This window comes from Gymnoscopelus braueri (assembly GCF_963280865.1).
Source record: "Gymnoscopelus braueri genome assembly, chromosome: 6".
In the NCBI taxonomy this organism is placed as follows: Eukaryota; Metazoa; Chordata; class Actinopteri; order Myctophiformes; family Myctophidae; genus Gymnoscopelus; species Gymnoscopelus braueri.
In genome coordinates, this window is record NC_137607.1 from 18,825,234 (window position 1) to 18,830,701 (window position 5,468).

Below are 5,468 nucleotides of genomic sequence, written 5' to 3' on the forward strand. Positions count from 1 at the left end.
CATGCGACGTCGCCATGGCATCCCGTCATGTAAAAACTTGACGTTTCAGGGCTACTGACAGAGCGACAAAATGTGACACCTTGGGAGTGAGAACGGGTTGTAATAGGCCAGCTTTGGGTAAATCTAGGTGAACATTCACCCCACCCTCTCCTTACAGTCCCATGTCAACCAGATCACCAAAAACGGCCTTTTTCCACCTTCGCAACATTGCCCACCTTAACCAATCACACACTGCTGCAGAGACACTCAATCATGCCTTCATCACATCCAGACTCAACCACTACAATAGTCTCCTATACGGAGTCACCACCAAGGTTCTCAAGAAACTACAATATGTACAAAATTCTGCCGCCCGCCTGCTCACCAGAACCCGATCCAGGGACCACATCACACCAGTCCTCCATGACCTTCACTGGCTCCAAGTCAAACTAAAAATAGATTTCAAGATACTGATCACCACCTACAAGGCCCTCAACAACTAGACTCCCCACTATACCTGTTTGACCTCCTCCAACGCCACGCCACCCCTCCTGCTCCCTCAGGGGATGCCAACCGCCCGGATATCCCCAAAACAAAGAAACCAACCTGGGGTGACAAGGCTTTCTCAGTTGCCGCCCCCACCCTATAGAACTCACTCGCAGCTCACAGCTGCCCCCGTTTAAAACCACACTCAAAACCCACGTTTTTATACATTCCCTACCAAATTCAAATCCCCCAATTTCACCTCTTAGATTTAAAAAAATGTTGTGTTGCTTATAGTTTCTTAAACGTTTTAACTAGTTTCTTTCCTAATAAAGTTGTTTAAATTTTGCTTATGTTTTGTAAAGCGACTTTGAGTATTCAAAAAGCGCTATATAAATTCCATGTATTATTATTATTATCCAGCTAAAATAGCAGATCTACAAGCTCACAACTATCTTCTGCGAAGAGATTTGGTGTAGAGTGTAAATACAGAGGAGCAGTCGGCTAACAATTGTGATCAACACTGGCTATTCTCATGCCTTCTCCTTGACTATACGTTTGTTTATCCACAATAAGCACCCAGATGTCAATGTGCATATTTGCTGCAGGCAACATTACTCATAGCTATGGCCATAAAAACTTGTGTTAAGTGCTGAAACATGCTGACTGACAAATATATTAGGATATTGGCGGGTACATTTTGACGTGCTCAGAGTTAAATTAATGCTGAGGATATTGCGGTGTACCCACATTCCCGGGGGTCTAGTCTGCCATGTCCCAGCTTGTCTCAGTCTTTATTGTTTTAGTGGTGGGGGGACAACAATACAGAGATTGTGAAGCAACTGCAGTCCAGTTTAAGATCAGCGGAGCTCCGTAGAGGCGGTGTGGTTCAGCATGTTGAAAGAAAAACAGCGCTGAGAGTTTGCAGACTTCCCCCTAACTGATATTTAAAGTGTAATTGGGTGCTTGGTGGATTCGGAACTGTAACTCAAGGCCACAGGTTAGGAAACCTCCAATACTACAGTGGTTGAAAGAGAGAGAGAGAGAGAGAGAGAGAGAGAGAGAGAGAGAGAGAGAGAGAGAGAGAGAGAGAGAGAGAGAGGGAGAAATAAAAAGAGAGGGAGAGCTGTAAATAGGGATTTTTCCAGGGTGGTCTTTCCCCCTACATGTAGTCCAAACACAGGAGAGAGAATTGGATAAAAACAGGCCGACTGCAGCTGGGTGGCTCCAAGGCTCAAACACACATGTATGTAACATGCATACGCACGCACGCACGCACACACACACACACACACACACACACACACACACACACACACACACACACACACACACACACACACACACACACACACACACACACACACACACACACACACAGACAGAGATACACAATGCAGTAATACTATGTTTTTGTTTTTCACTTTTCAGTCTTGACAGGAAGGCATAATAGCGCATAGCAGAACAACTGTTGCACAGCAAGTCCACACACACTGGAAAATACCATTTGGGTCAGTCTTTGTTTGTGTGAGTGGGACGGAGAGAGGAAAGCCTGCATGGTTGTGGTGTGTGCTGCTTGTGTATCTTGGTGGCACCGCATGATTGTGTCCTTGCAGCACAAGGTGGTTGCATGTCTTTCTTTGTTTGTTTAATCTGGTAGGGAAAAGGAAGGTTCCGGGCATGTTGTGCTGCACCGTGTCTCGGTGGCTCTGTGTGGCTGTGTGTGTGTGTGTGTGTGTGTGTGTGTGTGTGTGTGTGTGTGTGTGTGTGTGTGTGTGCGTGTGCGTGTGCGTGTGGGTGCGTGTGCGTGTGCGTGTGGGTGGAGCAAGGTGCTTGGACATTTTCCTTACTGTAGATGGATTCCCAACCACCTGTTTTTATGCAAATTAAAACATTTCCACATAAGAAAACTTGAAAGGAAAGTTTTCATGCTAGGGCGAAGTGGAAAAGTTCTTGACAAAAATAAAACGTGATATAGTGTGATTGTGAGTGTTATTTATAGAGGGCCATTATGACCACTCTTTTAAGGAGGACCGTTATTTGCACAACATTTCAAGGTAATTAACATTTAGCAACTGATTTCACACCTACAGCGTTATCTGATGTTCAGAAAGTGTGCTTATCTGATGGTGGGCAGACTCACATGTGAGAACCCAACTCATTCATGGAATAATCGAGTCATTTGGAGACCAAAAAAAAAGCGACGTTATGCTGAACTTTTTTATAGCTAGAAGATGAGAGAGGGCCCTACAGCAGCAGCAGTGGTAATAGATAGTGCTCTATGTAATTACACAGCAGCCAGTGGTCTACGTAGCAGTTAGGAGGAGCCTCGACGTGTGGGTCTTTACATTGGAGATGATGCACGCACGTGCGCACGCACGCACACGCACGCACACACACAAACATACACACACACACACACACACGGTCTGTCCTGGCGTTGGTTGTGATTACATGGTGCTGTGTAGATGGGGGGTTGGTACAGCAGCATCTGAACTTCAGAGGGGAGAAACCTCAGCCCCATATTACCCCACTCAGTCAACACTGTCTCTGATGCTCACACACGCACACGCGCACACACACACACACACACACACACACACACACACGCACACGCACACGCACACACACACACACACACACAGAAACGCAGAAACGCAGAAACTTGTACACATGCACAAAGTGTGCCTTTATGCGCGTACACACACACACACAAACACGCACATGCTCGCACACACACGCAGTGTGTTCAAGATGTATTCTTTTGCAGCCTATCATCCTCCCCCTCCTCACCATCCTCATCATCATCATCATCATTATTATCACATTATAATCATCATAATCACTGTCACTATTATCGTTGGACTCACTCTACTGTAGCTATACCTCTCAGTTTGTTGATGTCATTCAGTGGTGACTAGCTCTTAACTTTACCCGTGTTGACATTGCCTGCTGGGCTTACTGCACTGCTGACTAGGTTGTGTGTGTGTGTGTGTGTGTGTGCGTGTGCGTGTGCGTGCGCGTGTGCGTGTGCGTGCATGCGCGTGTGTCTGTGTAACGATCAACCTAAGCTCATGGCTGGTAATTTCCTTGAAAGGCAAATCAGATGGAAGGAAACCACAGCAAAGGGAATTGTCAGGTACTTTAAACTGTTTATGTCTCTCCTGCTTATCTATTACTTACACTGAGAAATCCTCAGTGTTCATTTATCCATTTGTAACTCTGAGACAGGGTACAATTGTAACCAAGCGGACACTTACGGGTCCAAATGGGAGACAGATGGACCTGCAGACAGATACAGACATTAGGTGAATTGCCCTGTAAAAGACTGGAGTTCCATTTTGCAGTAATGTGCACGCTACCGCTTATATTGGTGCTGTGGCATTAAGGATCGCAAAGCTCGGCCAATCCGTGAAGCCGATGGGTTGGATTGGCCAATCAGGGAAGCCGATGCCTACACCACCACTCACAAAGAGTCAATGCTTCATCCATAGACCCGCAGACAGACATTCATGATGTTTCGATTTCCGGACAACCTCTGGTCCCACTCAGCACAAACCATCTCCGGGTCATCGGCGAAACTCGCGGCAAGTTTGAAGTCAATCGGTCAGACGGTGCCCGAGTCAGACAGACAGACAGACAGACAGACAGACAGACAGACAGACAGACAGACAGACAGACAGACAGACAGACAGACAGACAGACAGACAGACAGACAGACAGACAGACAGACAGACAGACAGACAGGTTTAATGAATAGATCGATGTGAAGATATTTCTTTTTGGAAAATGTTTGTATAGTTTTCATTAAATGTATATGGTCTAGGGAGGTATTCATACTTGCTTTTGAATTCTGCACTGACCACATTTTCACTCAAACCTTTGTATGGAAAATCCACACACCACATACAGAAGTGTACACTTTGTACTTTGTACCTTTTCCTCTGATGTGTGTGGGAGGTTCACACCTTCAACGCTTCCTTTCTGAAGAAACTAATCAGATTCTTGCCCCATCATTTCCCGCTACAGCTGCTGTCCTGCAACCCTCTTCCCCTTCCCCCAGTCCTGTCCTCCCCTCCTAACTACACCCGTAGGACATTGGAGCAGGTTGAAATAGCAGTAGCAGCAATAGCAGCAGTAGTAGCAGCAGTAGCATCAGCAGCAGTCGCTCTTCCTGTTGAGTTCTCGTTTAGAGGCACAGTTGTGTCATTCTGCACTCTTAGCTGGGCACTGTGACACTGGGTGAGAGGGTGATTTTCCACATTTGCCACATGCTTTATTTTCAGCTCTGTTCTGCACAGGTTTATCAGATTTCCAACTTTTGTACTGTCCCTGTGTCTGATCTTTGTTTCTGAATTTGTTCTGTTTCCCCCTCTTAAAATGCATAGCATCCATAGCTGCTTCGCTAGCACTTAAATCCCTCAGATCAGTCTGTTGCCTCTTAATTTCCTCAGACTGTCCGGCCATTGTGATGGCTTTTGCTAGAGTGAGGTCCTTATCAAGTTGCGTTCTCTCCGACAGGAATGAATTTTGAAGGCCCACTACTAGTCTGTCTCTCAAGAGGTCGTCATGTAGATCGCCATACTCACAGTTCTCTGCCAGTGCATAAAGTGCTGTGATGAATACGTCCGCTGTCTCTGAAGGCTGCTGTACTCTCTTGTTGAATTTGGCCCGTTCATATATGACGTTTTTCTTTGGGATAAAAAAACGTGTCAAATCGTCCCCCATGCAGTATACCAGTGTATTCACCTGGTTCGCTTCGGAGGAGGAATTCAGGTTGCTCGCCAGTCTAAAACGCTCAAACCTCCTTATCCACTTCTCCCACTCGTGTGGCTTTGCGAAGTCGAAAGGTTCCGGTGGTTTAATAGTGAACGTCGCCATCGGAGGTGCCGCGATCACCGGCTGGAGTGCTGCTGCGTGCCCTGGCTATGCGGTGCTGCGTCCCCCGGCTGCGGCTGTGCTGCCGCGCCGCCTCCAGTGTTGCCAGATTCTGTGAGAGAAACAAG